Here is a 16,391-nt window from a genome sequence, read left to right as displayed (position 1 = left end):
CCGGCCACCGGCAGTGCTGGTTGTCCCCAGGGGCTTGCACTCAGGAACGCAGCCCCTGTCTCCCCTGCAGGTCAGCCCGGGACGCCTGCAGAACCTGTGCGTGCCAAGGTGGTGGCGGCACCAGCCGGAGGGCACTCAGTGCCTTGCTTTCCCGCGGAGCCAGCACCTAGAGCCGCTACCTCCGTGCCTCCGGCCGAGATCCTGTGCCCTTGCCGCCGGCCACCGCCCCCTGCGACCCCAACCCGCAGCCCTTGTGCAGTCAGCAGTCCACTAGGGACAAATTAGCCTTTCCTGGGTAGTAGCACGCCCCACCCTCCCCAGTAATTCAGAGAGCAGCGCCTGCCTCTTTTTTCATACCTTGCCTTCATACCAGAGAAAGCATTGACCCTTACCTTTCAGCCGCTTAGCAAGTACCCCCGCCCCAATTTGGATTGGATTTTAAAATAAGCTGGAGAGGCACGGGGCGGGGGGGGGGGGGGCGGGTAGTGGGGGTGGGGGGGGGTGTGTGGGTGTGGGTGTGGGTGTGGGTGTGGGTGTGTGTGTGTTGGGTGGAGTCAGAGAGTTGCCCAGGGGACAATTAAGCTACCCAGGGTTGGGTGGGCTGGAAAAGCCTGGCTGGGGGCCAGGAAGAGAGGTGCTGATGAGTCAGCCCATTTATGGGGGAGACCAGGCTTGGAGTTAATGTTTGGTTCATGGTGCGGGATAAGTGCACTGTGGTCAGCACCTGTGAGGGTGGTCAGCACCTATGAGTCTGGGTTAACAGATGTCACTGCGGTGGAGGGGCTTGGAGGAGGCCCCTTAACTGGGGGAACTGGGATGCTTGGTGCTGTGGGAAGAGTGGAGAGTGGGATGCAGAGTGGCTGAACGGCAGAGAGGGAGAGTACCCTGTGGGCTGGAAAGGTGACACTACAGAAGTGACAGGTGTGAACCAGGTGGCTCTGCTCTGGGTGGTGGAGAGCTTCGAGAGTGTGTGAGAGGCCCAGAGCTGACTGACATCCTGGCCTCCTCTGGGCTGAGCCGCAATATACATGTCTGTCTCCACCTTCCTGACCCCTCAAAAAGCTGGGCTTCTCACATCTGCTTACCAAAGAGCTTAATTTGAGGGTTATGATGGTGGATGGTTCTGGATGCCTCCCAGATATTTCTTCTGCCCAACAAGCAACCTTACCTGCAAACTCACCATTTGAGGTTCGTTTCTTTGAGCTTAATATTTTGAAGGGCGCCTTTCTGAAGCCCTAATTTAAAATGCACATACTTCTGGGAGGTGAAGGTCTAGTAGAGCCTTGCTACTCTGAGTGTGGCCTGTGGACCTGCAGCATCAGCATCACCTAGGAACTAGTTAGAAAGCAGACTCTTGCACCCCACCCCTGACCTCTTGAATCAGAATCTGTATTTGACAAGATCCTTGAGAGGTTTGTTTTATCAGTAAAGTTTGAGAAGCCCTGCTCCACAGTACCTTCTCAGGAATGAGCATTTCACAGCCCTTGGTGAAAGAGTGTCAAAAAGGTCACTGGATAAGAATGTAGGTTTGCGAATGAGATTGAGACTGGAACTTCTTTTCCTGGACATTTATGGTAGGGTTGGATTAATTGTCGACGGCTGGCTCCTTGAGGGTATTCCCTGCTAGTGCCAGGAGGGTAACTGTGTTTTGGGCATCTTAATACAGATTCAAGTAGCAGTTCAGTTTTCTGTGTAATGAAAACACTGCCATGTGTGCTGCATATGGGCCAGTCGGAAGTGGGCGAAAGGGGCAGGGTTTTTGGAAGCTGGATAAGCTGCTCTGCCTCTAGGAGGCCTCGGGTTGGGTAGATGCTGTCCCTTAAGGAGAAAGAATTAAGGAACTGTCCTCCACTTCATCTGTCCCTCCCAAATGAATGGAATGACCCATCAATCACACCTCTCCACGGTCTTCAGGATTTATGCAGAGGGAGCTGCAGAAATGCTAATTTGGGGCAGTCAGCAGAGGAGAGGATACCAGCCAAGCTCCACTCTTAATTACCCCTGCCACCACCCCAGGCTGGACACCCCATTTCTGCCACCCGGTGCCCTTGGAGGCCCCTAGGCCCAAGAAACAGGATGATGCCAAGACATGGTGCAAGTCACCACTCATGGTCCTCTGGAGGAATAATGGTGACCCTGACACCGACAAGCCTGGCCTGAGACTGGGGATCTGAGGACTTCAGAGCCTTGGTGGGGCTAGCGGTATCACAGGCGAAAGATTATGGCATGACTTGTGCACCCTAGACCTACTAAAAGACGACTGTCCTTCCTCTGTGCTGGCCTTTTTGCCAGGAGGCAGAGTGGCTGGGGGGAGCTGTGGGAGAACGTGGGTTGGCATGGTCATGGAACTAACAGACAGTGACATTCAAGTGAAAGATACCTTCATCCGTGAGTTCAAAAACAACGTGGTCAGTAGAAGTCTTACTGTTTCCTAGAACCCTCAGGTTTTAAACAAAATTCATTGTTTTAAAACGTGATGGTGATTTTTTTTTAGCAAATTAATTTAACTGCCTTTGTTCATTTTTTAGAAAATTATTTTTGAGCCTTGATTTGCGTTTTTCTTGGCCCCAGGTAGTCCTATTTGTCCATTTAATTGGTGTGCAAAGTTATTTGTGAGTTGGACCCTGCCAGATGGGTTATTTCAGAATGGGGTTATTCTGCCTCCAGTGGAAGAGAAGTGGGGAGGGGAACAGGCTCTTCTGGGCTCCAGCCCCCTGCACCAGTGTGGACAGTACCATGAGTCAGGTGGGTGGGAGGGGCGGTTAACTCCCTAGCTGTGTCTTCCTCACTCCAGGCCCTAACGTCGCACTTTGCCCTACTCTGCAGCGGTCCGGTGTCTCACTAGACCGTGAGCTCCTTCAGCATGAGCTGTATCTTATTCCTTCTTGTATCCGCAGGGACTGATGCTTAATCACTGTCCATTGACTCATTGGCATCTAGTATGCTTATAACCGGTTTTAACTATTCACATTGATTCCATTCAGACTAGGCAGCTCGCGCCCATCTTGCTGTATCCTGGGCTCTGGGCAAATGCCTTTGGAGTAGAGGCAGAAACTCATGTGCCTAGAGGGGCTGGGAATCTGACCAGAGAGTAAAGCAACATCAAGTGTAAGACGATAGGGCGTGGTGGGGGCTGTGGAGAATAGAAAAGCACAGGTCCCAAGTAAAAGGCACACCTGTAGGCAAAACCCACCTATATGACAGAGTCAGAATCATGGTTGCTCCAGGGTGTGATGACTACGGCTTAAGGGTTGCTTTTGGAGTGCTGGAAATTTCCATATCTTGATCTAACTATCTACAAGAGTGGTGAGTGATCATTTGTGCGGAAGAGTCAATTCAGAAGAATTAGAGCATTTATGGAGGTAAATAGAAGCGTATTTATTTTGGTTCAATATGAAAATAGCTTTATTGAATTCCATAAGGCAGAAAACGCATACTCTTACCAACACTATTGACTAGAAGGGTGTCAGTGAGAAACTTGGCATATTTAAGAAGTAGCCACATGGAGATAGCTTTCTAGTCTTTCATTGTGAAATGTAATCTGGTTCTGTCCCGGGGAGTGGTACGGGCTGCTGCTGCTGCTTCTTTCTGGCTGTGTATTTGGGCCTCAGAGATCATGCTCCTGGGGCTCTGTCTCCCTTCAACAGTGACAGTCTGAGAGGCTCCATGTATTGTTGGGGGCTCGGGGCTATCAGACGTCTGTTCCCAGCCCCAGGGGCCTCAGGCAGTGACACCGAGAGTGACACAGCAGGCTCAGGCTTAGCGTTTGTAGTTTGATCTTTCCTTTGCAGAGTCTAACAGCTCATGCAAGAGTTGGTTATTATTATGATCATAAACCTATTCCCTTCCTGATTTTTGTGAGGCTGCTTGGAGGCAGGTAGAGCTTCCATTCCTGAGCTAAGGCTAAGGCCTTGCCCAGGCCTTAGTTTTCTCAGTGGTTGAATGGGAATAATTTCCAATTACACTGCAAGCTTGCTGTCAGCATTAATAAGAAGGAAACTCTACAGAAAGCCTTTTGTGCAGGGCCTGGCACATGGTACACATGCAGAATGTGGTAGCTTTTTTACTATCCCTTTTCGATTCAGTCATGTGTTAGGCACATTGTATTCCAGCAAAGAGGTGAAACCTCCCCTTATTTTGAGAGTTGGACAATCTATAAGTTCTCAAATCGAGTTCTGCCTGAGGATGTATGCATGTGTGGTTGTGGTTTTTCATTTTGCATTAATTATTAGCAACATTAAAAAACGGCATTTTTGTAATAAAGAGCTAGATTTCTGGCATATCTGGCTAGAACAGGAAACATTGGGTCTGTGTTTCCAATTGACAGTAATTGGTTGGGGCTGAGTTGCAGCCACCCCTTTTTATTTATTTGTATTTTTATTTAAAACATGCTTTGAGGGTTATATACATACAATAAAGTAAACAGATCTTAAATGAAAGTGATGGGTTTTTGCATATGTGTGCATGTGTGTAACCCCAGCTGGATCTGATGCATCCTTGGTGGCTTGACGAGGCTCCCTCAGGCCATCTCCTGTTCTTTTTGTGGGTGTGTGTGTGTGTGTGATACTCCTATTTTACGTAATAGCATATTATAATCAAATAATGTAACTACAGAGTTTTCTATAGCATTATTTTTAGAGACTGTTTAGTTTTTCATTATATTCATTGAAGTAACCACTATTATGATTTTACCCTGGCTTTTGCCAGCACGTGAGTTTTACAGGTGCGCTTATAGCCTTCAGTTCTCCTCAGTCTCCACATTCCCTGTCGCCTCACATCTGACCCTATTTATTTACACTATATCCTGGCCCCTTTAGCCATTTGAGTTTGTGACATCTATGCCAAGGGCTAGAAGAGTCCCTAGAAACTAGCTGGATGTACCATGTACCACGTTACAGGTGCAGAAACTGAGGCTCACAGTCAGGGAGTGGGCTGCTTCTAGACCCTCTCCTGGGGTGCGGTGGGCCTGGGCGGTGGCTAATCAAGGGCAGAGCCCGGCTACTTCCACCCCAGCATGAGGCCAGGCAGACCGTCGTCTCTTGGTCCCTGGCAGCCAGGGCCTGACCCTGCAATCACACTCACCCAGAGCCTCCCGCAAGCTGATCAACCTAGCAGGGAGGGAGTCCTTCCTGAAGATGTATCTTCCCCAGGACAGGCTGTTAGCAGTGCTGCCTCCCTCTTTAAAGGCCATGCTCCATTTGGAGAGGACCTGCAATGCCATTTCTGACAAGGGCCCTGTGTACCACCTTGATTGTGTCTGTTTCTGAAAGGAAGGCTGTAATTTGGGAGCCAGTGAAATCAAGGGAGGGAAATAGAGGAGAGCAAAAGAGAGAGAGAAAGGGAGGGAAGGGAGAGAAAACAGAAGGGGTGGCTGGGACTGTGTCTGGGTCTTCATTTGCAGTGCTGGTCCTGTCCCCAAGAAATGCTGGCTTTTCCTGGCTTCCTTGGGGCTCGGTCAGGGTGGGCCGGGTCCCTCAAAGGGCTTCCCTTTAGCTCTGCCCCTCTTCTGTTCTTTGCTACAGAGATAAAAGACTTGTCATCCTGCCCCGGACTTACCCAGGGCTTCACTCTCCAGTCCTCTGCATCCCTTCTCTGGCTGTCGCCTGCCCTTGCCCTGGGAGGAGACTGATTTTGACCTTTTCTCCTGGGGCCAGAAGAGCTGCTATCTTCAGGGACAGGTGGTGACAGAACTCTAAGCCAAGCCTCTCTCTGTCCCTTCTACAGAGGCCTGAGGCTTTGTCTTAGGAGAGGCATGGGTAGATTGTCACAGGAAAACCAGCGTGTGTTGGACAGTGGGGCAGGAGGTCCTTCCTTTGTGTTTTAGGGTCCTACATCCACTGTTGGGGAGACCTTTCATTTAGCCATTCGGTTAACCGATACTGAGCATCACCTGTGTACCAGGCTTATCTAGTGACTGGGGATTTATGCTGAGCATCATCTACAGCAGTGCTATTCAATAGAAATACAATGCAAGCCACATACATGGTTTTAAATTTTCTGGTAGCTATTTTAAAGAATTGAAAGAAATAGATGAAATTATTTTTGATAATCTATTTTATTTAACCCATTGTATCCAAAATATTACCATTTAGCAATAATCGATATAACAAACTATTAATGAGATCTTTTACATTCTTTTTTTTTTTAATTAAGACTTTGGAATTTTTTGTGTGTTTCGCATTTATAGCACTTCTCAGCTGGACTCAGCATTGGCCATGTGTGGCTGGTGGCTACTGTACTGAACTGGCGGAGATAGATAATAAATACACACTCAAGACAATTACAGATGGTCAGGAGAGCTACAGAGAAAACAGAGGATCACTGAAATGCTAAAGGCAGAAGACAGAGGAGTTGGGGAAGGCTTCTTGGAGAATGGGAAGATGTGGTCTAGCTCCATGGGCCTGAGCCCTGGCAGGGCTGGGGAGGGGGGTGGAAGGTGGGGAGGGGCCCATGTGTTCTCAGGCAGCCCCCCAGTATCCCACAGCACCTTGGTTACCAAGCATGGGATTAAATATCCCCTCTCCTTAGAAGACTGAAGTAGAGGGGGCCTGGAACTGCTAGCAGAGTTTTAGAAAAGCACCTTATCTGTATGTGTGTGTGTGTGTGTGTGTATCTCATTGTCTATGCATACTTTCTAAAAGAAAGATAAGGATTAAGTTCATCTTTCTGCTGCTTTTTACACTTGGGAGTTTTCCAAGCAAGAAGGACATTGGCTTGGACAGCTGAGGAAGTTGGGGCAACCCAGAGCAGTTGGGGTTATGTCCTCTGGAGGAGAGGGTCTGGCCTGTCCAAAGTAGCGGGGCTTGGATGCCAGGGGGCTTCTGGTGCTTAGCAGACCTGAAGGCCCATTTTTTTCCTGCTGGACTAGGATGGGAGGAAGACTGGGAGGGGATCTTGGGGCTTGCAAGAAATGCCATGGACAGAGTGCTCTGGGGCTGGGTAAATGCAGACCTTCCTTGCTGTCTGGCCTTTACCTGATTGACTTGGGCCAGGGTGAACATTCAGGTGCCCAGAACGTCCAGTCTGTCTGGGCAGCGGGTGTAAGAGAGTCAGGCTGGCTATGCGGACACTGGGCAAATCGCACACGCTCGCCCCATGTAAAAGGGGGCACCACTGCTACGGTTTTCGCCTGTGGTTGTAAAGCAGCATGCAGGATAAGTGTGGTTAGACACTTCGACTTCTCAAAATTCTCTGGAAATCTAGATTTAAAAACTACAAAATTGTATTTCAAATGTTAGCAACCCATTCAAGTATTTAAAAACACCATGAAGCCATTCATTCATTGGTCAAATTTTTATTGAGCCCCTACTGTGTGCCAGGCACTGTCTTAGGCCTCTGGGGTCTGTCAGTGGCTCCCAGTTCAGTTCATTTCAGTCGCTCAGTCGTGTCCGACTCTTTGCGACCCCATGGACTGCAGCAAGCCAGGCCTCCCTGTCTATCACCAAGTCCCAGAGTTTACTCAAACTTGTGTCCATTGAGATGGTGATGCTCCATGCTTGTGTAATATATATTGTTGGGAAAGGCCTTCATGTAAGCTGCATGTAGCCCACAGATGGCCAGTTGATATATGATCTTTGTCATAAACGTAGAGTTTCAGGGATGAAAATAACATCAGGAAGCATTTATTAAACACTTACTGTGTGACAGCCCCTGGGCTTGGCACTTCATACAAAACCCCTTGCTTAGTCCTGACAACAACCAAATGAGACAGGGACTTCTGCTGGGTGTAGTTTACAGATGAGAAGTCAGGCACAGAGAGGTGAAGCAATGTACCCAGAGTCACAGAGTTAGCAGGCAGTGGGGTGTCATTTGCCCAAGGCAGTCTGAGTCCTTAATCCTTACTATGTTCTTCTCATTGTACTGTTCTTAGAGAGGGCTAGAGCCAGATACCTGCTTAGGCAGATGGAAACTGTCCGGAAAAGACCCGTGAGCCCCGCTGGGTCTGCACAGAGGCAGTGGCGGGGTGGACTTTCGGTCCAGGCCCGTCAGGTGTGTTTACTGCCCTGTGGACTTTACCTGTGATTGACTCTGCCCTGGGGTTGGACATTCAGGTGCCTACAGCACCCAGGCATTTAAGAGCAGGGCTGGGCAGTGACTTAACATCCATGGGAGTAAATGAGGGGGACAGCTCACCAGCTTGGACTACAGGTCCTCTGCTTGGATCAGGTTGCCCCATGTGGGACGGCCAGCCATGTCAGTGCTCTCTGCTCCTGCCTAGACTGGAGACCCCAGCCTAACTTCAGCTGTAAAACCAGGGGGGTCGAATGCAATGACTCCTGTGGTTTAATCTCTGCCGCACACCTTCCCACTGCTGTTGGCCAGGCTTGCTGGTGAACTGCCCTCAGTATTTCTGGCCGAACTTTAATCCTGGCCTGGACTCTGGGTCCTGACCTGAGTGACTAGAGGACCATGGATTCATCTTGTAGTTTCCTTGTGTTGCTGTACCTATGGTAACCATAAGGCAGAGGAATATGTGTGAACGGTGAAGAAAGATGCCCCTGGCAGGCTTGGGAAGACTGCGTGACAGTTCTTAGGTCGGCTCAAGTGCTTTCATCCTCTGAGCCACAGTGTTCTCAGCAGAAGGAAAAACCCTTCTGACCCTTGCTTCGGGGAGGAAGGGACTCTTGTGAGATATACATGAATTGTGATATATAGACAGCTCAGTAAATAAATATTTTTGAGTTGTCATTATGCATTAATGACTTGAACTATGCAGGATTTACAAGAGATATGCAGATAGATATGTAAATATCACAAACACTTCTAAATTCCAACAGCAGTGTCTTTGAATGGCTTGATGGCTTATGTCCACTCCAGCAACTTGACACCCCTCTTTGGGGAAAGTGTGTAAGTCAACGAATCAAAGGACTACTGTTTGTGGGCACTGTGCAAGGCACAGAAAGTACAAGAGCTTTCACAACTATTCAGAGTACCATATTTGGGCCGGTCAATCTGATGTGTGTGTGTGTGTGTGAGAGAGAGAGAGAGAGAGAGAGAGAGAGAGAGAGAGAGACAGAGCGCTCTATAGCCCCCTTTGGGAACTTCAGCATCTCATATCTGCCTCAGCTAAAGTTTTCTTTCTCTGGTCTTCCTCACCGAAGCTCTCCCCTTCACCCGAAGTGCGGTGTGTGACAGCTGGGGGCCGAGGTAGCACGGGATGGCTGCTGTCCTGGGAAGGAGACAGGAAGGGCATGGGGTGTAAAGAGTGGGGGTTGCAGCAGTCTGGACCTACCAGGCTGACTGACCTGCCAAGCCGAGCCTGAGGGCTGTTGGAAACTGGAGCTCGGGCCGGAAGAAGGGAGCCCATGAATAATACAGCGGGAGGGAGGCTGTTAACTAGGTGACCTCGTTGCACCTGTGTGTTTCACAGCTTCCTGGGGAGCCGCCACGGGAGGCCAGGGTGTCGGGCGAGGGCAGAGGGGAGAGGGGAAGGCCGAGTAGAGAAGCAGGGCCTTCTTTTCCTTCCCGCTCTCCTTTCAGCTCTCCAGCTCAGAAGTTCTTTGTACTAGCAGCTCCTTCTCCTTCTGCTTTTGACCCAGCTGGCCTTGGCCATGCGCGCGGGCACATGCGTGCTCGGGAGCGAGCGTAGGCGCACGGGCGTGCACTTGGACGCACGCGAGCACTCAGGCAGGTGTGCTGGTCACCAGCGTGTTCCTGAGAAGAGGCGGAACGTGAGGCTAGGCCTTCTCCGGTGCCCTGCCTCTCAGGCCTGCTTTCCAGGTCTGCTTGCTGGCCCTGCTCCTGGCCTCTGGCCCTGATGTGCTACGTCACCTTTGCCAAGGTGGCCCCCTCTCTGGGCCATTTCTGGCCACCATGGACAATACAGGCTCCTGGGCCAGGGCGGTATGGCATCCCAAGGTTTAACAGCCTCTGACAAAGGAAGCACCGTTTGATCTAAGTTGGGGGTCAGCAGCCCTGACTTTCTCTTCTAATGCTGGGGGGTCCATCATTTTTAAGTGTATGTCACCGGAGCCCATTTACAGCCACCCAGACGTGGCACAGAAGAGCCTCCCTAGCTCCCATAGCTCCCCGTGAAACAAAGAAGATCTCTGGGCAGATATGCGGGCCGTTTTAGGACCAAGCAGAAGGAAATGAGCTTGAACTGCAGCGGGAGAGTAGAAGGGCAGACCCGAGGAGAAGCTGGTTGAACAGACTGTGGGGTGAAGGGCAGAGGAGGACGTGAGATGCTGTAGTCCCTTCCCAGAGGAGACTGACTTTACTTGGCTTTACCTTCCGAGGAGCTGTTTGCAGACCCCTGGCCTAGAGGTGGGAAGCAGAGGGCCCCTGGTCATACCTGGGACCAGGGCAGGAGCCCCAGCCTGCACCTCCTCCTGGGTCCTGAGTGCTGTCAGCAATGACCTGACCCCTGAGGAGGGGGTCAGGCCCTCCTCCCCAGGACTGGAAAGGGACTTTCCTCCAAAGCCACACTCTGGCCTTAGCCTGCTTCCTCAGACTTAGGAGCCCGGGCCCAGTGACGTAGGCCTTCCAGCTGCCCTCTGAAAACTAGGCCTTTAAGAGGTGGTACTGCAAGGAAGGGGACCAAAAAAAAAAAAAAAAAGGTGGTGCACCTCCGTATACACACACACCTCTCTGCACAGACTCGTAGACACATTTGCCTGCCTGGACAGTATGGGGAGCACCTCCTCCTCTGTGTATGGTCTGGGTGTGTGTGGCCAGAGCTACAAGCACCAGGCTTCATCTTCGGGCCCATTGCTTAAACCAGGAGAGTATTTCTATCTCTGAGCCAGACCATCCAGGTTCAAATCCTAGCTCTTCCAATGATTAGTTGTGTAACCTTCGGCACTTAAATCATTCTGTTCTTTAGTTTTCTCATCTAGAAAATCAGGATAGTAATAGAACCTACCTAAAAGGGTTATTGGGAGAATTAAACGAGTTATTGCCTGTAAAATGCTTAGAAAATATGCCTGCCATATAGGAAATGCTCAAGAAATGCTGTTAGTTACTTGTAGGTTACTGTTAAACTTTTACACCACTGTTACTCTTAGCTCCTGCCTTTTGGAAACTCACAATCTTGCAGACTACCTGAGGGTGCCAGGAGTGGCTATTATACCTATGAGAAAAGCTTTGTAGGTTCAGAGGAGGTGGGGGCAGCATTTGGGTGGGGATGAAAGGACAGTCTTGGAAGGCTTCATGGAGGAAGAGGTGCCCTTGCTGAGAGGCTGTGGCTTTTCTCTGTGCCCACTGGCACTGTACTGCCACAGTAGCAGGGCAAGACGAGAGGCAGGCAGTTCAGGGGTTAGTAGCATCAACGTTGCTCCCACGTCAACTGGAATATTTTTAGTCAGCTTTTTAATTGAAGCATAACACTTATGAAAGAGGGTACAAATAATACACGTACAGCTTGAATTATCACAAAGTGGCCCCTCCCCTGTAACTGCCATGCAAACCTAGAAAAAAGAAATTAACAGAAGCATTTCTGTCATGAGCCAAAGGTAACTTCTAATCCTGGCTTCTAATAGCATGCATTCACTTTTGTCTATATTGAACTTCATAGAAATTTATTCATACGATATTTTCTCTTGGCGATGTTTTCTTCTACTCAACTTATTTGTGAGGGTCATCAAGCTGTGAATAGTTACATTTGTTTGTTCTCATTACTATATAAGTTTCCATTGTGTGAATATACCACCGTTTACCCATTCTATTGTTGATGGACAATGGGGTTACTTCTAGTTTTTGGCTATTATGGAAAAGTCTGTTCAGATTATTTGGTATGTGTCTTTTGGTGTGTATATATATATATATATGCAATTCTTTTGGGTATATCTGACTGTCCTTTTAGCAATACAAATACTATAATATAATTACTAGCTTGATGTATCTAGTAGTATACATTTTGTAGCTTTATTCTTCATTTTGGCTCTTTGCATTTCCGTATGAATTTAGAATCCACTTTTGAAATTCCACAAAGACTCTGCTGAGATTTGATTGAGACTGTATCAACAATATGTAGATCAGTTTGAGGAAAATTGACATCTTTATAATGCTGAATTTCTGATCCATGAGTAAAATATACTCCTCCATTTTTCCCAGGTCTTAATAAGTTTCTGTCAAGAATGTTTCTTAGTTGTCTGTGTAGAAGTCTTATGGCTTCTCTGGTGGCTCAGTGGTAAAGAACCTGCCTGCAGTGCAGGAGGGAGAAGGCAATGGCACCCCACTCCAGTACTCTTGCCTGGGAAATCCCATGGACAGAGGAGCCTGGTAGGCTACAGTCCATGGGGTCCCTAAGAGTCAGACACAACTGAGCGACTTCACTTTCACTTTTGACTTTCATGCATTGGAGAAGGAAATGGCAACCCACTCCAGTGTTCTTGCCTGGAGAATCCCAGGGACGGGGGAGCCTGGTGGGCTGCCGTCTATGGGGTCGCACAGAGTTGGACACGACTGATTCGACTTAGCAGCAGCAGCAGCAGCAGCAGCAGTGCAGGAGACGCAGTTTCGATCTCTGGGTCGGGAAGATCCCCTGGAGGAAGGCATGCAACTCACTCCAGTATTCTGGCCAGGAAAATCCTATGGACAAAGAAGCCTAGTGGGTTACAGTCCATGGGGTCACAAAGAGTCAGACATGAGTGAAGTGACTGAGCACATAGAAGTCTTATATTTCTTTTATTAGATTGATTTCTATATGTTTTATGCTTTTGCTACTATTATAAGTGATATTTAAAGGTTTTTTTCATTTCTAATTATTTGTTTCTGACATATACAAGTACCATTGATTTTTAAAATATTGACCTGTATCCAACAATCTTTGTTAAATTTACTTATTATACCCAATAGTTTATCTATAGAATCTTTGATTTTTTTTAACCTGCACAATCATGTTTTCAATTAATAATAACAATTTTATATCTTCCTTTCCAATATTTATGTATTTTTTCTTGCCTTATTGCAATGGCTAAGTCTTCCAAAATAATATTGCATAGACGTGGTAATAGTGGGCATCCTTATTTTGATTCTGGTATCGTGAAAACTTTCAATGTTTCACCGTTAAGTATGATGTTTGTTGTAAGTTTTTTGCAGATCTAGTTTATCATATTAGGAAAATTTTTCCATTATTTTTTAAAAACTGTGGGGAAATACATATAATATAAAATTTACCATTTTAAGTATACGTTTCATTGGCATTAATAAAATTCACAGTGTTGTACGCACCATCACTGTCCATTTCCAAACTTTTAATCGTCTCAAACAAAAGCTCTGTAAACTCTGTAACCATTGGACAGTACCTCCCCATTTTCTCTCCTTCCAGGCCCTGGCAACCTGTTCTCTGTCTCTGTAAATGTGCCTGTTTCTAGGTATCTTATGTAAGTGGAGTCATATAATAATTGTAATTTGTGTCTGGCTTGGTTAGCATGCTTTCAGGGTTCATTCATGTTTAGCATGTCTCAGAATTCCTTTTTTTAAGGTGGAATAATAGCTAAATTGTATGCATATACCATATTTCATTTATCTATTCATCCATTGATGTCATTTGGATTGTTTCTACTTTCTAGCTATTGTGAATAGTGCTACTAAGAACATCAGTGTACAAATATCTGTTTGAGTCCATGCCTTCAGTCTGTTTGAGTATATATTTAGGAGTGAAATTATCATAAATAATTCTACATTTAGTTTTTTGAGGAATCATCACACTGTTTTCCACAGAAGTTGCTTGATTGTATGTGCCCACAGCAATGTGCTACAATTTTTTCCATATATTCACAAATGCTTGTTATTTTTATTATTAATATTTTTTATAATAGCCATTCTAATGGGTATGAAGTGGTATCCCACTGAGATTTTGACTTGCATTTTCCTAATGGCTAGTGACGGAGAAGGCAATGGCACCCCACTCCAGCACTCTTGCCTGGAAAATCCCATGGACGGAGGAGCCTGGTGGGCTGCAGTCCATGGGGTCGCTAAGAGTTAGACATGACTAAGCGACTTCCCTTTCACTTTTCACTTTCATGCATTGGAGAAGGAAATGGCAACCCACTCCAGTGTCCTTGCCTGGAGAATCCCAGGAATGGGGGAGCCTGGCGGGCTTCCGTCTATGGGGTCACACAGAGTCGGACACGACTGAAGTGACTTAGCAGCAGCAGCAGCAGCAATGGCTAGTGATGAGTATCTCTTAATTGGCCATTTTAATATCTTCTATGGAGAAATATATATTCAAGTACTTTGCAAAGCTATTTTTGAATTGGGCTGCTTATATTTTTGTTGTTGAGTTGTAAGAATTCTTTATATGTTCTGGATATAATCCCTTATCAGAATATAAATTTTCCCCCCATTCTATAGGTATCCATTCTGTTGATAGTATCCTTTGATATACATAAGTTTTTAATTTTTATGAAATCCAGTTTATCTTTTTTGTTATTGTTGTTGCCTATGTTTTTGGTGTCATAGCCAAGAAATCATTGCCTATCCAATATCATAAAGATTTTCACCTAAGAAGTTTATAGTTTTAGTTCTTATATTTCGGTCTTTGATCTATTTTTTTTTTTTAAGTTTTGTGTATGTTATAAGAGTCCAGCTTTTGCTTGTGGTCATTCAGTTTTCCCAGGATCATTTGTTGAAAAAGACTGCCCTTTCCCCATTGAATGATCTTGGCACCCTTGTCAAAAATGTGTTTACAGTATATGCGATGATTTATTTCTGTACTCTCTGTTCTATTCCACTGGTCTGTATTAATGTCCTTACCTCACTGTTGTGATTAATGTAACTTTGTAGCAAGTTTTGAAATCAAGAAGTATGAATTCTCCAACATTGTTCTTTTTCAAGATTGTTTTGGCTATTTGAAATTCCACACAAATCTTAGGATGGGTTTTTCTATTTCTGCAGAAAACATCATTGGCATTTTGATAGAGATTGCATTAAATCTGTAGATTGCTATGGGTAATATTTTATCTTAATATTAAGGATAGTATTTTAACAATATTAAGTCTTCCCATCCATGAACATGGGATGTCTCCCCCTTAATTTGTGTCTTTGATTTCTATCAGCATGTTTTACAGTTTTCAGTGCACAGGTCATTTGCTTCCTCGGTTAAGTTTATTCTTAAGCATTTTATTCTTTTTGATGCTGTTGTAAATGGAATTGTTTTCTTAATTTTGTCTTCAGGTTATTCATCGCTGGTGTGTAGAAAAGCAACTTATTTTCATGAGTTGATTTTGTATCTTGCAACTGCTGAATTTATTTATTAGCTCCAACAGTTTTTAAATGGGATCTTTAGAGTTTTCTTTATATATGGTCATGTCATCTGTGCATGGAGATAATTTTACTTCTTTCTTTCCAGTTTGGAATTGGGAATTTATTGCTCAGTTACTCTGGCTAGAGCTTTCAATATTATGTTGAATGGAAGTGGTATAGTGGGTATCCTTGTTTTGTTCCTGATCTCAAGGATGTCTTTAGCTATTTAGTGTGATGTTAGCTGTGGGTTTTTCGTATCTGGCCTCTTCTGCTTTGCAGAGAGTTTTTTAAAAATTATAAGTGTGTATGGAGTTTTATCAAATGTATTTTTGCATCTATTTGAAGTGATCATTTAATTTTTCTTCTTTCTCCTGTTAATATGCTGAATTACATGAATTGATTTTCAAAAGTTAACCAACTTTGCGTTCCTGGAATAAATCCAACTTTGTCTTGATATTCTCTTCATAATCCCTTGGAAGCTATTGGACTAGATTTAATGGCTTCTCTTGACCATATTTTGCATGTGAATTATTAGTATTCCTTAAAATATTTTTTTCATCTGTGTTCATAAAAGAGATTGACCTATGATTTGCCTTTCTTCTGATATCTTTATCAGATTATAGTATCAAGTTGTGCTGGCTTTGTGGTATAAATTGGGAACTGTTCCTTCTTTTTCTGTTTCTCTGTAGGAGTTTGGATAAAATTTGTATTATGTTTTTCCTCAAATTTAGGAAAATTAAGCAGAGAAGCCACATGAGCTTATGTTTCTTAAAGGAAAGGCTATTTTTTTAAAATAGAATTTATTTATGTTTGGCTGCGTTGGGTCTTCACTGCTGCACAGGCTTTTCCTCTAGTCCTGGCGAGTGGGGGCTCTTCTCTGGCTGTGGTGCTCAGGCTCTCACTGTGGCGGCCTCTCCTGTTGTGGAGCATGGGCTCTGGCGCACATGGGCCTCAGTACCTGTGGCTCCCGGGCTCTAGAGCACAGGCTCAGCAGTTGTGACGCGCAGGCTCAGTTACTCTGCAGCATGTAGGATCTTCCCAGATCAGGGATTGAAGCCGTGTCTCCTGCATTGGCAGGCAGATTCTTTACCGCTGAGCTACCAAGGAAGGCCTAGTGGGAAGGTTTTTGATTACAATTTCAGTATATCTAGAAAAATAGAACTATTTATATTTCTGTGTTTTCATGTGTCCGTTTTGGTAAG

General features: G+C 45.9%; 1 protein-coding gene across 6 annotated transcripts in view; it reads left to right on the top strand.

Annotated features, from left to right (window-relative positions):
• Nucleotides 1-16,391, top strand: part of CDH23 (cadherin related 23) — a 439,149-nt gene that overhangs the window by 3,675 nt on the left and 419,083 nt on the right. The window lies entirely within an intron of this gene.

Source organism: Bos grunniens, chromosome 28, assembly GCF_055505025.1.
Source record: "Bos grunniens cultivar Pamir isolate PY7600 chromosome 28, Bosgru_T2T1.0, whole genome shotgun sequence".
NCBI lineage: Eukaryota > Metazoa > Chordata > Mammalia > Artiodactyla > Bovidae > Bos > Bos grunniens.
This window is presented reverse-complemented; position numbering and strand designations above follow the sequence as displayed.